The following is an 18,698-nucleotide window of genomic DNA, read 5'->3' as shown; positions in this document are numbered from 1 at the left end:
TTCCCTGTTTGAAAAGTATTGATCAATGGTATTTGTAACTTTTTGATATTGGTTACGTTATAACCGCTCTTAAAAAATTCGTCATCCCTAAATGTCAAACGAGTGCATTCAATAAATATTAAAAAACTTCAGAGATTTTAGAAAGGGGCTGCTTATTAGACACAAATTTTTGAATAAATGCTTTGAATGAAGGTCAATATTAAGATTTGCAAAAGGATTTGATGTATGAGTTGCGTATTTAGAACAAAACAAGATGATATGTTCAATGTTATTTTCATGATTAAAAACTTGGCAGTGAGGATAATTGTGTAGACCAAATCTATTGAACAGAGCTGGAGTTATAATCATCTGGATTAAAAGACATGCAGTTATGATATCTTCTCTTCTATTATTGAGCCATGGATTAAGGAGAAACATGGTGGGAACATCGCCAATAGATTCTTGATATTTGATATTTTTAAAAATGTGATTCGTTTTTTGTAGTGAGGCTACCTGATAAAGAGAAATTAAATCTTCTGAAGCAATCCACTCCAGCAATGGGTGGCCATTTTTGAGAGTATATCCTTCTTTTCATTCCAATGTATCTGCGAATGTCCTGGAGACCACACCAAGCATATTTTCTGATTTAATTTTCCCGGGCTTGAATTCTGTCAGCTAATAAGTGAATGACTTGTGGAGATTTGATTGTAAGGCATTTTAAAGTTTGAAGGACCGAATAGCTGTCTGTCAACAAAAGCAGATTTTTTCCTATAACTGAAAGTTCATCCAGAGCTTGACAAAGGCCAAGGCTTCCGCTGTAAATATTGAATTGATGAAGTGAATTCTATAGACTAAGGATTACTGATTAGAGGTACCCGCAATTAGGGATGACGAATATCTTACGAGCGGTTATTACGTAACCAATATCATAAAGTCACAAGTACCAGTGATCAATACTTTTCAAAGAGGGGTGTGATTCAAATTCTTGATACGATCTTACTGGTGATATTTCGATTACAGGTTTTGGATCACGATAGAAAAAAAAAATCGATACGATTTGTCCAATGGAAGCTCTCGAACAAAAAAGAAAAGGAGAAATCTGTGAATGGGTTGAAAAGTGAACGGACCAGTTATTCTTGGAACTATCGTATCATTGAATTGCATACCACTGAAATTTATTGGAGCGGGGACTTCACTGGAAAGTGTGAAGTCGCCGCTCCACTTCATGAGAGTGACCTTGACTTTCCGATATTTGCATTTGATGATGCACTATTCCATACAAATCATTTTTAATTGCTTGTAACATGACTTTGCATATATTATGTTAACTGCTGGTGCCATCTATTGGTAGAATATAGAACTAAAGTAAACATTTTAAAGACATGACATATTATTTAATTCAAATTTTTCAGAAAATGGTTTACTCCAATAAAGAAATTAAATGAATAGTTTTGAAAAAAAAATCAAATTTAAGAAGTAAGCTGAAATAGATAAATTAATTCAATCACACGATACTTAAATCAGTAAATTAAATATCAATTAAAATTAATAAATTTTATATTTAATACTAAATATTAATTTTTAATTAATAATTAGATTGAAATAACAGATAATTGGAACAGGTGTTTCTTTGTTTTATTTGCCAGTTTTATTAGATAATGTAAATATCACAAAATAATAATTTGTAACCTACAAATTATAACAGTATATATAGTATCACAGAAAATTAAAGGAACATCTTATTTATTTAAATCACAAAAAAGTGTAAATATCACTATTCAGTTTGCGGTATCATTATAAATTTTTGAAATGTGATCTTAAAAAATATAATGCATCGATTGTACTGTCATTAAGCCTGGAATGTAATTTTGTACAAAAATTACCAGCTGTCGAAGGTGGTACTGTTAGAGATGCGCGATATACTTTTTCCAGGTATTTACCTCCAAATCCCTCATCTTCAAATAAATCGATTTCTCGTCGGATGGGTTTGGATAAAGTTGATCTCTGTATTGTAATTTGGGTTTGTTGAAATTTTTTTATTTATTGCTAATTCTAATTTTTGTTCAAGAGACAATTTCTTTTCACTATCGATATTAGTGTCATCATATTCTTCGATAACTGTACCGAATTCTTCTGAATGTGGATAGGTTTGTGGGTAAAAAATTTTAAGAAAATTTACTATAAATTTGATCAGATTTGAATTTCTTCTGTGCGATAAAATTTGCTCAGAATTATTTTACTGGGCAATAGTACCTTTTTCCTTCTGTATTACTAATTATCTGTAATGTTTACTTCTCATAAAACAGCGAGTCTTCATTGTTAAATGTAAACATGCCCTCCTTTCATCTTTCTTCTCACCCCTATTTTGTCGAATTAAACCCATCCTAACGCATGCGCAAAAGCGCGGAGGGTTTTACAATCCTTTGTCAATCAGTATTTTATCACCTCTCTTGATTGTACGATGCAACTTTGTATTCATAGTCTAATTTCGCCCGTTAGGGAGACATAAAAACAAAAACGTATACTGTTTTGCTATGTTGGCGATCCCTGAACATATAGTGTAATTTAAAAAAATTCTAGTAAATACCGAAAAAATGGTATTTAAACTTGTGAATACCGGTATTACAAAACTGTACAAAGGGCTCAAAATACCGGTATTCGGTATCCCGGTATACCGGTATTGCAATCCCTAATTGCACGATTGATGAATTTATCATTTTTCCTCTCGTTCAACTTCTGTTGTTGCAGGAAAACATCACACTGCATTTAAAATACTTCCTTTCGAATCAGAAAAAATAAATTGATCAGATGAAGGTATTTTCTTTTTTTGCACGATCGAATCGATGATTACATTCTACCTAGGAGAGAAGGTTGGGAAGTAGAATTTTTCAGAAGATTCTTCTAAAAAACAAAATCTACTAAATACAGTTTTCCCATAAACTATTTACTTTTAAATAAAAAAAATATCATTTAATTCAAAATTTAGGAATTTTTTTCAAATCTAATGTAGGCGCAAATAATTAACACAAGCACAAATTTGGTTATCTTATGCTGATCTGGTGGCTTTCTACTAATTTCCAGTCAAACAATGGCATTGGTTGATTATTTGGTTGGAAAATAGTAGAACACAGGGAATAGTGGACACATGATCTAACAGGGTTTTTTTTAAATAAAAATAAAAATCAAAAACAGGTTTGGTTTTTTTTCAAAAACATCGTACAAAACAAACTATTATTTTAATAAATTCCTTTTAACAGATCAGGTGAATTAAATTCTGTCAAAATAAGGACTTTCTTTTAATAAATTTAAACTATTTAATTTTTATTTATTACTTAAGATAAATTTTTATTCGAGTGTTCACTCTTTTTTAATGTAAAAGCTGTCTAGAGGATTAAAAATTTTAAGAGTATTAATTCAATATCTTACTATCTAGGTAATTATTAAAGATTTTCCTTTGTTTGTATCTAAATTACAAATGAAACTACTTGAGATTAAAATAACCAGCAATTAATCCCCCCCCCTTTTTTTTTATGAAATACTAGTCTACGTCTTTGTCGATCAGTTAGTTCGCCAGGGTTAATGGTTAAAATTTCACTTCAAACACTGAGACAAGTATAATTCATACTATTTTAAAAGCTTTACATCGCTTGTGCTAATTTTGTGCTAATTTTCTACCTATGAATTTATTCATCGACTTATATTACAGGAAAGTACAGCAGTCGTCATTACTTGATTTTGAAGTTAAAACCTTAATTCTAAGAAAACAAAATTTTATTAAAACCATATTTCATATTAAAAACTACTCAAAATGGAAAAAGAAGCCAAATCTCCCTATCTTCTTCAGAAACAAAAGGAAAAAAATAATCAGGTTGAAATATTGGTAGTAACAATGAAAACGGTTTGAATTTCCGTTCAACAATGAAATTTATAGCTACAAAACACGCTTAAGATATATATATATATATATATATATATATATATATATATATATATATATATATATATATAAACTGATTTAGAATAGACAAATTCTTTTGAGAAAAATAAAAGTTGTTTAAGAGCAATTAAATGGCAAACTTGTTTTCAAAAATAAATTGCTTCCAAAAGGGAAGTTTTATTTTAACAAAATCGAACAAAAAGAAATACATATGTATAATAACAAAAACGTCCTTATTTGTGAAAATAAAAGCTATTCAATAGGATTATGAAAGTTCAACAACAGTTGTGTAAAGATAGAAAATTGAAAAATCATTGACTTAATCATTCTCACTAACGAACTGTAAACTTGCATAGTCTCATTCAGTAATTTAAGCCGAAAAGGGTATCTCTCCAGAGAAATTTTGACCAAGGATTTTTCTTCATAGATAACCTTGTTTATGGTGTTTGAAATAATATCTCAAAAGTACCTGACATTCTACAGTAACTTTTCCCAATCCCTTTTTTTTTGGGGGGGGGGCGTGGGGGCGTGGTAAGAGTATTGTACTTAGTAACTTGGGAGCAGATTAGAGAAACGGCTATTTTAAACTGGGAATAAAATTTTATTGCTTAATTATTTTAGTAAGAATGCAGTATATTTATACCAAGTTTTCTCTCTATTGAGAGGTGAAGGTTGGTGTCTAGATAAAAAAAGTTAAATGAGAGATATTTTTTTTCACCTTTTCCTAAATTACTCAAAAATGACGCATTCAATTCTAAAAAGCGTCTGCACGATAATGCATAAAATGAATAATAACATTATAATTTTACTACAGAAATATAAGTATTATGAAAGTTCCAATTTTTTCCCCAATTTTCAAAAGAACAAACTTCGCATTTCTTCCGAAATGCGATGCATACAATCAAGGAAGTAACCGGAAACAAGACTGCACACAAAAATATTGATTATTCTATGCATATACGCATGTTCACTAATAGAGCTCTAGTATGGTTTGGAGAAGGCATTCCAGCTACGAGTGCCAATTCAATTGACCACAGTTCAAAATCATGATTTTCATACCAAAATAGTTTCCATTTAGTTCCTAAATGGCATTTTGATTTAACTATCCTAAACAGTATCAGACAAATTTACAAAAGTTACTTTTATTTTAATTAAAAAAAAATTTTTTTTAAGGAAAACTCATAGTATGAAATTTCCGTAAATAATACTTTACCTTCACAAACTGTTTATATTTTAAGTATTTTTGAAAACTTTAAATTAATCTCAAAATTCCCCAAAATTTGCTTTTCTTTGGGAGAGGAAAGATAGAAAGGAAAACACATTTTTTCAATTTCAATAAATAGATTGTTTTTTTATAAGTATTTTTTAGTGTTGAATTTATGAAATAACAACCATTTTGATATGATCATTAATTTATATTTTTAAAAAATTTGACAACTTGTAAGGTTTTTTTTTTTTGTTGTTGTTGTTGTTTTCGAAGAAAAAGACGCAAACTATTGTATTGATTATATCGTCTTAATGGAACGAACAGATAAAAAATGTTATAAAAATAATAAACATGTCCATTTCATTTATCACATGAATTTTAGAGATTCCTTCTGCTGGTGCGACGTTTAAGGCCCTAAAAATAGCAAAAATGTATTGCATTTCCCGAGGAAGCTTGAATTTTAGGTTACATATTTAGATAGTTTTAAAGATATTTGACATTCTCTCGATGTTAATAGTATCAAATTGAGGACGCATGGTGGTTAGTTTGTTTTCTTTTTGAAGCAATTTTTTATTCTTAAAGTCAATTAATTAAAAATATTTTTTGAATAAAAACAATTTATTTGGTGAAATGTTTATCTTGCAGTACTCAAATTATATTATGTGTTCTTTTCGAGTTTTCATTACTGCATAATGTTATATATGTGGCTTTTCAAGATCCGAATTTTCTCAAGACCAATATTAGTTTGTATACAGAATTTTTCTCTTTTACTTAGAAGCTTTGCATTTTAATGTTTTGTGGTTTCTTATTTATTTTCCTGTTGGAAAAATGCCACCACCGAAATGTTCTTGAATTACTAAGACACAAAATATCTTGAAGAGTTGTAGATTGAAAACAATAATTCGCATACAACAATATCGCATGAAACTATATTGTTGTGGATTTTGAAAATAAAATCAGTGATGTATAAAATCATGCTACAAAAAAAAAATGAAACAAACTAATTGTAAACTGATTAGAAATTAAAATGTTTTATGTATAAATATGGTTATTTTTTATTTTAATCTGTATTATCATTATTATTAATTTATAGTAGAGCATTATGTGCAAAACTTTTATGAAATTATTAAGACTTGATCAAACTGAGTAATATGCTGTTATCGTAACTAATGTTATTAATATTATGCAAAAACATAATAATTTGAATTATATTCAATCATACTGAGTTTAAAAAGTGCATATTTTAGGTTGGAAAAGAGCATATAAAAAGTTAGAATTCTACAAGGATCATTAGTTTTTGTTTAAGGTCTTTAAAAACTTTAAGAGCAAAATTTTTTCTTTGTTTACCTGTTGATGCAAATATTTTTTCCCCTTAAAGTTTTTTTTTCTGTACAAGATAAGGTCTTGAAGTTTTTTTGTAGACACTTTCATATACATGTACTCTAAGAATTGGTATGGATTCAGTTCTTGAGAGTATGTTATTTAAAAAAATGTCAAATCTGCTATTTTTGTAATTTTCAGGTTTTCCTGGAAAATTAATTATAAAAATTTTGCAAAGAGCCAGATCTCTAATTCCATACTAACTTTTATTACAAATAATCAAACTAATATAAAATTATAAAAATTAAATATTTTATAAAAGTTTTTAATAATTTCGAAAATTTCATTTTTTAAAAATATTTAAATAAAGGTGCTTTCTAAATTTTTCCGTCAAAGTCAATTTAGTAATAAAAGACGCAAAAAAAGTCATTAATTATTTTTAATATTACAGTGTACGAAAAAAGTTTTTGAAAAAGGGTACTATGTTGCTATAAGAAATCCGACTGCGTTGAAAATACCTATTTCCGACAACTATGAAGGAAAAAAAAAAAAAAAAATTTAAATTTTTTTAAAGATTCTACTTCCTCCCCCTCCCCCCCCCAAAAACAGCTTATAATTTTTCCTTATGTGCATCAGAAAAAAAATTGTAACAAAATTTGTCAGAAGCAAAATTACATCGGAAATAGCATTCCGAAACAGAGTTGGCTTTAAAATTGTAATACTTTGCTATTTTTCTGCGTTTTAGCAATAATACAGTATAAGATATTTATGGTGTGAATTTTGCGAAAGAAATAAGAATAATATAGAGGAATAATAAATAATAATTAGGGCAATAAATAATAAATAATAATTAGGACAATAAATAATGAATAATAATTAGGGCAATAAATAATAAATAATAATTAGGACAATAAATAATAATTATGCTTTAATTATTAGAATAATTAAGGCATATATAGCGAAAGGTTGGAATTCTTCTAAAAAAGCTAAATATATATATATACTACAGAACTAGTTGAAAAAGATATACTTCGATCCTCCTTGAAGACACACAGAAAAATCTGAATGATCGGACCACCGCGACAGCATTGGCGGGAACTAAGGTTGGGTCCTAAAGGCTATTATCTGCCACAGTACAACCTCTCCCGAAGGAGGCACATCCCGTCATCGATAGGGAGGTAGACAACCCCACACGATTTGTGTACCCACCAGGATGGCGAGAACCAACACCATACCGGAAGTTTCTAATCCTTATATTTGATGTCTCCTCAGGTGAGATGTTGGCCGTAGTAGTTTTACATCGATAAAGTGTAACATTATTACAGAATTATAATTCGTAGCAACAAAGACAACTTACAATTCTTCCCCGTTGTCTTGTCAATGCCCGTAACGTGTGGATGGTTGGTGCAAATATAGAACAGCAAAGGCTTACTTCAAATCATACGAAGATAAGGTGGTAGCATCTCTACAGCATAAGATAGAAGGAGTAAGATCTATTCTAAAGAAATTGCGCGATTAGTAATTACTGTGTGAGTGTCTACATAGAAAAATGTAAAATACAAATGAATATTTTTATGGCAGGTCATGAAATCGAGTTTAAAGGCTTTAAACAGTTTAAATTTTGAAATGGAAGTGACATATTAACTTGGTTGATATTAATTGAAAATGAGTTAATCAGTTATTTCAAAATACATTCTCTGCCAAAAGTAAAAACTCGATGAAGAAAAACTTTTTGCCTGGCAAAATAAAATAAAAAAAGAACACCTGAAAATAAGGAAAAGGAAAATCAGATTTGTCTTTGTGGCAAACTTTATGGTCATTGGAACCCTGTTTTTCAATTAGAGAAAATCTTTAACGGGAATTTTCTCAAAACTTTGTCTTTCCTAAAAATGCCTCACCTTTAACACGTTATCCAAAACTTAATAGAGATAAAGGCCTGAAAGTTACTGTGTAGGTTTGAAATAATATGGGAAATGAAATGAGGACAAAGTTTAGCAGTTGATGAAATATTTTTTCATATATAGGCGTTTATATCAAAATCCAGTAGTAAATTAATTGAAAAAATACATATTTACACTCATTTTCTCCCTTAATTTACTTGCATTTCAAAATATTCCTTAGATTTTGGATCATTCCATGGAATCCCTTATAACTTGTGCGCAAAGAATTGTGGCATGACAATATGGTGTTTAGAGTGTTAACAGTTTTCGTGACATTTCATTAAAATTTACTGAATGCTTGTTGCTCTATTTCTCAAAAAAAAAATCTATAAAAAATTTTACACAATTTTCAAGTTTATGATCAATAAAGTACCTAATAATAATAAAAAATCATTAAAAATTCCTATTTTTCAAAAATTTTGTTCCGAACGTCACCTTAAACAGGACTGCCCGCAATAAATTGCACAAAAAAATAGAGTTCCAATCTTTGGCATCCACACACAATGCTGCAACCTTTAAAACAGGTGCAAAAAATCATGTTAAAAATTTATTTGGAACAGATGACTGAGCTGTTCAAAGGGGAACTACAAAATCATCTTTCATAAGCCAATCCAATTCCTCAGGATTCAGTTCAAAGTTTTTGGTAATAAACCCGAAATAAATATTGTTCAGAGGGGTAGTTTAATAGAATATTAAAATTGATTACTTTTTTTTTTGGGGCTCTTCACTAATGATGTATCGATTGCGATAATCATTCAACGAAGTTTATTTATTGATGAACCCGTATTAGCCTCAAAAGAATTGCATGTCTTTCTCAACTTTTTCTGGGGGAGAAACAGTACAATGATTAAAAATTGGTATTGAATGATCAAAATCCAGACGTTTTTATTATAATTTTAAAGTTGCTGATATTTCCCTTTTGGAAAATGCAGATATTCCATCGGACCCAGAAAAAAAGCATGAAAGAACTAAATATTCTCATTACATATATCTTCTCAACTTCTTGATGAATAAATCTTCCGTTCCATCTTTCCTTTTCTTGGTTTGCGAAGAAAGATTTTCATGCTCCGCGGAATTCGAACTGACATTATTACTAATAATTCAATAACCTTATCAACAATAAATATGAAGTTGTGACAAATCTCTGAGGTTCTGAGTGCGGTTCTACAATACGGACATAGCACCATTCTCTGCTTGCCTGATAGATGTATCAGTTGCCTTGAATATATCGGTGGGTAAACCAATCAACCTAATTTTGTTGTTTGCATTGGCTAGGGAGTTTTCATGATTTAGAGTCTCGGGCATATTTTCATGAAGTAAAATTTTTGTTGATACTGCTTTGGAGGGTTGTTCAAATTCTTCATTGCTTTAATATATTTTTAAGACTACTATATCCATCAAGTACAATGGTAGAATTTTTGCCATAGGTTTTTAATATTTAGTTCACATACTGATCTTAAGTTTCGTGAAAGAATTTTTGCCCCTGTCATGATGATCAATGAAGAATTAATCTTCTATCAATGACACAGTTTGAGTTTCCGAAATCAGAATGAACATTGGTCGAGTTCGAATAATAATAATAATAATAATTGAAAAAAAAAAAAAACTTTCTCATTCCAGTTTTACCCGAAAGAGTAGCCAGTTAAAAATGTAAACATGCGCGCAGCTTTTCGTCTGATCATTTCATCATACTGCATTTTTGAAAAACAGCATTGAATCAATAGTTACTGTAACATCATGTACCATCACATGAGTGTTCACTCTTTGAAGAGAAAGAAATCTGACTACTCAAGAATATTTTATGTCATGGAAATTTTCACCTTTTTATGTAACATAGTTACTCCAATGTTTAATGCATCACAGTAGTTTATTTTTTTCTCACGACCTGCACCCCTCACTTGTGTAATTGAAAAAAGGGTTGTGGGTGCAAAACCACATTGATACTTTTTTGATGTTTTCTTGATCACTTTTGATTCGAAATTCTCCCTCATCTACGTAATGTTGCACCTTCACAAGATTTTGCAGATGCTTCAGAAATGTCGTTTGCAAGTAACAACGCACCAATAAAGTTTAAATGCTCTGTTTCGTTCTTTTTCCATGTACAGTGAATTTTCTATGCAGATCATATGGTACTCAATGATATCACTGTTGGTATCTCTTTTCTGAAAGCCAAAAAGACCACTCCATATGTTTCCTTATATTTACTGTTAGTTTTATCTTATTTTCCATTATATTCAGTTTCATTTAGAAACTGCCAGAAAACAATTTTGGTATGGAATTAATAATTTTGAGTTGAATAGAGAAAAAACTGGAGTTCACACCACATCAGAGCTTTGGTTTTGATGCACCAACATATACGTACATGTAAAAGTAAATACTTTTGTGTAGAATCTTTATTATGGAATGAACTCATACTTCCGTAACAAAATATATTCATTTCAAGCAGAATTTTATGCTCTGCAACTTTTTTTGTAGAAATGGATATATTTTTGAGTAATTTAGACAAAAACATGCCGTTTCACTTTTCCATCTAAAAGCCAATGTTCACTTTTCAACCAGGGAAAAACTTAGGTCAGTTATTAAAATAAAATAAAAAATTACCGTATGTTTTCTCGATTTAAAATCTCAGACCACTAGCTTGCCCCCGGTGTGCTAAGATAGAATATTCTTGTCCCCTCTTCCACTAATAAAATGATGACGGGTACAGCAGAAAGTTTGGGACATAATTTAAAAGGACATAAATAAGCTACCCGGGAATAAAACTTTGCTTTGAATTTTTTCTGACAAAAAATTTTAAAGTTGCAGAAATAATCGTAGATGTAATGTGACTCTTACTTACGTAGATGGGAAGTAGAAGCAGAAAAAACTTTCCTTAATTCTGCAATATTATTTGCAAAAAGTGGAACTAAAACTTTCGCTTCATAATTCTTTCTCTACACCAATTAAATGAAGAATAAATTGCTAAGTTATTTGTTTTAAGACAGAGATGCATAACCCATGAATATTTTAATAGCAATATTTTTGCTATTTGTATTTTCAAATAAATGAAGCAAATAATTATTTCGACGACACTAGGAATTTTCTAGAGTTTTTATTAGATAAATGTAAACGGCTTAAAAATTTTTTAAAATTATTTTTCTCTTCTTATTACATTTTCTGTAAAGTGCGTATTTTTATTACTGCAGCGTCATTTGTTCCTTATTATGACAAAAGATGGCGCTGCAGTAAAATTACTGCGATTTGATTTTACGAAATTGCTCAATCTCGAAACGTGAAGTATGTATCGAATAACTGGTATTGACTCATTGTTTCTACTTTAACGGTCTCGGGGGCAAATCGTTGAGTTACCCTGTTTGCTACGATACACGATTTCGTATGATTATATCGATTTTGTGATTAGAAGAAGATACTGTTTACACGATTTCGTATGATTATATCGATTTTGTGATTAGAAGATACTGTTTTCCTCTTTTCTTTCGATCTATTTAAAACTTCCCACTTTCCCACAAATTAATTCTGTTTACTTTTTGAAATCTTACTAAAGTGTCTATTGAACCAGAGAAACATTTCCATATGGTCTTTTTATTTATCCTACCGGCGGTTTGTTTCTAAAACTGGTCATTCATTTCTATGGTTGTGATATTAAAATTTGTTGTTACGAGGAAATCGCCTTCTTGTGGAGAGGTAATTACCAACTCTCACTTTGAGCATTACCATCGCATATAAAAGAAACTGATTTGTTTCTCCTGTGTTGGTACATCAAACTAAAAATGACTTTATATAGAATATTATGGGCGTTACAAAGTCTTAGTTCCAAGTCCCTGGTGTGTCTTATTTGCAGTTGTTCTTGATTACCTGTGGTAAATTAGAATACGGCCAGTGGTATCGTTCCTATGGAGTGTATATCTCCAGGAAATATGGTGTATGAGACAGTAAGACTTACAAAATAAATATCTCCATGGTATTTAATTTACAACGTGCACATTCTGTAAAGAATATCATTTTCGATTCACTTTATTTTTAAATGAAGGTGCATCAAAGGGTTTAGAAAGTAATGAAGAAACAGAGGAACAAACAGCTTGAAAAGTATTTAAAAATTTATATTTTAAAAGAATTTAAAAATATGTATTTTGTAAAAAATAGAACGTATGAATGTTTATAAACACACAAAAAAAATCTATCATTATACAATTTATTTTTATCAATAATAATAGATTCTTTCCTTGAAATAAATTTTGGTTTGTATCCCTAATTTAAGAAACTTTAATCGAAACCACTTATTTATATTGTCAAAATTGCCTTAAAGAAGGGGGAAAAAAGCAGCAATAATTAATTGAAGCATTCATCAATGATATTTGTTTAAATGGGGTTAAAAATCAACTTCGAATTATCTTTTCCATGAACATTTTATAATTTAAATGCTACTCTTGAAAATGTAAGAATTTTTTGATTGAATTTAGAAGCCAACTCGTAAGCTCGTTGCCTTCGTTCGAAAATGTTTTTGAAAAGAACCCACCACCGGTTTTACTAAATTTTTTTTCATCTTTTTGCTGGGAAGAAAAGAGAGGGTTTTAACATTTCAACTCAGTTTGTTCGAATCATAGCCTCTGTTTCCAATTTAAACAGAAATATGTAATAATATTTTAAAATCTAATTTAAACTTAATTAATTTCCTAATTTTTAGCTTAATTTAGCCCATATTAACTTCAATGTAAAATGTTCTCTTATTTCCTGATCCCATTCCACTTTTTCTATTTAATTAATTCAACTGAAACTTGTAAAAATGATTAGATCCGCAGTTCCCACACTCCGAGTGAAGGGATGAAAAATTGCTAACCTAAACAAATTCTTCTAAACGATACCTAGATTCCCCTATTGAAATCGACACGTGTAAAGAAATCCCTATCAGAATCTCATAGTATAAAAGACCTGGGAAAAATAATTTCTCCCCTTTTTTGCTTTTCCTCATTTCGCTCTTGTGTCGTTCTGTGTTGATGTGCTCGTCACTTCTGCTTGTAAATAAAGCATGCCTCCCGGGATGAAATAAAAACGAAGTTAAAATTCGAAAGTGTCATCGCTGTCTTCGGCCACGACTCTGCTTCGAAAAATTATGTTTACATATATGTACTTTTATCTCAATAGAAATGAGTATAGAGCCTGTTTCTCTAATTGTTCAAAATAATCACATTCGCTTTGTAACTATAGCATTTACAAAAGAAGCTTATTCGATTAAGTGTCATTCGGTCAGAAAATAAGCTTAATATAATGATAAAGAAATGAAATCCAAAATGTTCAAGTGACAGAATTTATGTTTATTGTGAAGAAGACGTCTGACGGTACAGTCTAAAAATTTGGAGCAAGCGAGAAGAAGTTCTTTTTGAAGAATTATTTGTGTTTCCGATATCAAAACAAAAAAGACATTACTCTGGGTATTTTTGGCCGAAAGCCATGTCTACAAATTTAATTTAAGTTTAAATGATACATCTAGTGTAACTAATTTAAAATTAAATTTTAAAATATATCCGTAAGAACTTTGTTATTGATATATTAAAATGTAAATTAAAATTATAAATTATATTTGAAAAAAAAAGAGATAGAAATAAAACAGGTTTCAAATTAGCAACAATTTTTCTCTTCCTGTTTGGATATTAATAGCCTTATATTCCAAAGAATCTTATGATTTTAATTTATAAAAACGCAGAAAGAAATCATTGTAACAACGATTCTAAAATCATGATCATAACACATTCAAAATTAATTTGCATTGCACAAATGATTTAAAATTTACTAAGCTGAATTTTTATTTTACTTGAAAAAGTGCTTTATTTACATAAATGGTTATATAAATAATATAAATGTAAATATATTTCACTATTCCCCTCCTAAAAGGAAAACTTGAATCTGCAAAAAACTGCGACTTGAAAACTGTGCAATTACTCTCTTTCTACTTAATCTATAACATGCTCTCCGCTTCAGAACGGGAGGCTTTCAAGTTCAAGACCCCTTTTCCATCGAAGAACCGTCGTGTAAGTGTGTCTAGTGCACATTAAATCCGTCGGTGTCAAACGTCCTCCCGTTGGTGTGGTGTGGAAGATTGGAGGGGGGGGGGTGCCAGCTCAGTGTCGTCCTCATCATCTGATCGTGGTTCAAAATTACGAGGTCCGTCCCAAAATAGCCCATGTGTTGCTATAAAAACTGGACATTAATATAACTAAACTAAACTAATCTATAACATGCTCTCTAAATTGGCCTTCTATATCGATAAGATGGTTTATAATATTCAAGACAAATCTCACATTTCTTTTGAAATCAATCAAGTAATCAAATTTTGAAAAGTAATCATTTTCAAAATTAAATGTTGAGATAAATTCATTTCTTTTCATTTGATCTATCATAAAATCTACGAGCTCATTTTTCCTTAATCTGGAAAATTATGCTCTCTATGATTCTCACATAGTTGTTTCACAGTCTTGGACTTTAGAACGGCCTCCATTTATTAGAGTGAAATTTTTTAAATACTTTTCAACTTTGATATGATAATTACTTTTTATGGGTATAAATATAAATCTTTCCACATTTACACGTAATGTTTTCATATTTGATTTTAGAAGCACACTCTTTACAATGAGATTGATAGTAAATTTTAGAGTAATAATCTTTCTTTCTGCGAAAAGAAATCGTATAATAGGTTAAAAAGTAAACAAAATGTACAAGTCTTTGTTAGCTCCATTTAAAAGAAAAAAAATTTTAAGAACGCATTCCAAATATTTTCATGTTTTTCTTTAAACAAATTGAGTGGAATATTATGGAAATCCCAAATTTTCTTAACAAGATACTTGTAATTTAAATATATTTCGAAATGTACAAACTCTAAAAATTTAAAAACGTTTCATAATAACAATCTTAGTAAATTCCAAGTTATCTTTTCTTTTAAACTTATTAAAATAACAAATTCGGGCAATATATCTACTTTTTTAAATATTTATCAATCTCACCCTATCATAAAAAACTTTATTTTTCATTTGTTTAAGAACCTTTAAATACTGAGGTGGCATTTCAGCATTTTCTTCGGAATCACTATCTGATGACAATTCAAGAATTTGTTATTTTTCCCCGCAACTTTTAAGAAATTCGTATTCATTTATATAGTCTGAAATATTGATTAAATTACTAAATGTTATTACAGAAATAGCTAAATATCCTAATTCTGATAATCCTTCTTGATACTAATTATCATACTATTTGAACATCTTTCTCGTGAATCTAGCTGTTAAATTTCTCTGGCTATCCAAGCCATTTAACGAAATATTTATCTTTTTTTTTTATTGTATTTAACTCATTCTTTTTCATAAAAAGTACCTTTAATTTCTTTACCATTTATTAACATAACATTTATTCGAAATGTTATTGGCTCTGTTTTCAATATTTCTGAAATTATGAAAATTTCGTAAGTAAAAGTTGGCTTATATCCTCTCGTAAATATACTTTTATATTTAGATATTCAAACAGTATCACCGATTTTAAAGAGGATAGCCTCTCGTCTATATTTTAGCTTTCTTATCTTTTTTCTTTAAATAAATTATGATAAACTAATGATTCATTTTCTTCTTTACTCGCTTCTGTAGGAGTAATTTTTATATATCTAGGATGTGAATTATTATTATTTAATAATTCTGGCAATATATCTAGATATCTTTTGTATTATTAGCTGCTAAATATTTCCTAATTTTCGTATTAATAGTACGATTAAATCTTTTTACTACAGAACATTTAATTTCAATATTTTCAGTTGTAAGCCAATGTATATTATTACCTTTAAATAATTTTTGAGTATATTTATTTATAAATTCTGTTCCTTTATCTGTTTGAAATTTTTTTCAGGAATTCTTTCCTTAAATGTCTTTTCAAATGCTTCGATCACTTCTTCACCTGTTTTCCGTTTAATAGGAATATCCCAAGCATATTTACTAAATATATCAATAACTGTTAATAAATAATTAATACCATCCTTATATTTACGAAATGGTTTGATAAATAATAAGTCTGCTTTCCATTGATCATCAATATAAGATACACGAGTTCTTCTTCTTTTAAATTTACGAATAATTGATTTATATCTAGAACAGGGTGGCATAAAATAACTTACCCTGTTTGGCGGCTTCTACAGTGAAAACGAATGAACAAAATGAAACCACATTTCATATACTGACTGTGGAAGGCATGGGAAGATGAATTCCACAGAAAAAAAAATTAGTACTAAAAGTTGCCATTAAGTGAAATATTGGCTGTGCTGTCACGTGCGAACGTAGAAATTTGCATATTGGGATGGATTATGTAAATTTCCAGTGCATGTTTGACAGCAACGCCATGCTTTCTTTGTAAGAAGGGAAGAGCAAACGACCTGTTAGAAGTTCGTTCTTGACTGTTGTTCGTGATTGACTGTTGATGTGTGCTTAATATTGGTCCTACCTTACCTCATCGTGCTTTACTGGTAAAACTGTTCTACGCTAGACAGTGTAATGCCGTGGTTGCTCTTAAAGAAACCTGAATGTCTTGAAACAGAACATAAGACGGGCTGTTATGAACATCGAAATTGACAGTTTACACGCAGCAATATGTTGTACACAGAGAAGGTCAGAATATTGAAAATGTTGCACGGCATCCTGGGGACCTTAATGTTGATGAATAAGAGATTATTTTCTCTGAGTTTCATGAATTCATTGATAACTATACGTCCACAGCGTCAATGTTTCCACTGTAGACAATTTTTGGTACTAATTTTTTTTCCTGCTGAATTCATCTTCCCATGTCTTCCACAGTCCGTGTACGAAATGTGGTTTCATTTCGTTCATTCATTTTAGCTGCAGATGCTGCCAAACAGGGAAAGTTATTTTATGGCCACCTTGTATATACATCTTGAGAATGTAAAAATTCTTTAGCATCTTTTTGACTGAAACCCGTTTTCCTTTTCAATTTATTTATTCCGCACTAGCCTGTTTCTGGAATGTAATAGGTTTTCCTAAAAAATAAAAAAATAAAAAAAGACGATTTTTAGAACTACATTTAAAACAAATTCCTTTTAACATGGATCTATTATTTTTAGAAACAGTTTCTTTAATGTCTTTTGTTTCTGTATAAGATTCAATATAAGGAGTCACATATTCCAACATTTTTTTTGTTTAGCTTTTATAATAGATTTAACAATAGAACTAGCTGGTCTTTCTCCTAAAGGATAAATTTTATTTGAAGGATTTTTGATTACATCCAAATCTTCTAATAATTTTTGATCAGCCATACGTCTCTGTGTTGTATCTTTTGTTTTACTATATTCAATTTCGTGTCTTTTACAAACTTTATCAACTCTGTTTATACCTTTATCACCTCTTTTTAAACCTTTTTCTAATTTCGCAAATGGTCCACAATATTAATAACCTGGAATATGCGTTTCAGGAGGATTTAATTATTCTTGCAATTGATGTGAAGAGCATTCCCTTAAAACATTTTCCAGATCCTCATGATAAATCTGATGCAGTTCCTAAACAATATATTGATTAAAAAAAAAGCAAAAATAAATAATAAAAAAAAATCCTGATAATCTTTTAACGAGAAGTACTGATTTTCTCTATGCAGAATGTAAAGAATTTTAATCTACTGTAAAAGAAGATTTTCAAACTTTTGAAAATCCATTGATTGAAAAAGCAAATTTCAATTTGATGAGTTCAGAATTACTAGATAAAAATTTTAAGTTATCAACAGATATGTATGTGAAAATTATAATATATTTAAAGTTTGATACTTTTTATATTCTTGAAGAATCAGCTTCTTATATTCTTAATGACCCTGATACTTCCAATATTCTTAATGAACTTAATCCTTATAAAGAGTTAATGATAAAGCGATTTTGTGTGGAGGGATAGATGGGAGACATTCAGTATCATGTTTTATAGAAAGAAAAGACATTCAGCATCATAATTTATAGAAAGAAAAGACATTCAGTATCATGTTTTATAGAAAGAAAAGACATTCAGCATCATGATTTATAGAAAGAAAAGACATCCAGTATCATGTTTTATAGAAAGAAAATAAAGCTATATTATTTCTTTATATATAATAAGGGATGACATGGATAAAAAATACAATATGAAACTTAGAAAATCTTTTATGCATATTGAAAAAATATGTGAATTTTTGTCCTAATAAATGAGTTAAGTCGATTGGAGTGTAGTTTCTAGAAATTCTAGCCTAACTGCAAGTTTGATAAGAGAATTAAAAGACAAAGTGGATTGGTATTTAGTTTCCGAATATCATAAATTAC

Source organism: Argiope bruennichi, chromosome X2, assembly GCF_947563725.1.
Source record: "Argiope bruennichi chromosome X2, qqArgBrue1.1, whole genome shotgun sequence".
NCBI lineage: Eukaryota > Metazoa > Arthropoda > Arachnida > Araneae > Araneidae > Argiope > Argiope bruennichi.
Note: the sequence above shows the minus strand (reverse complement) of the source record.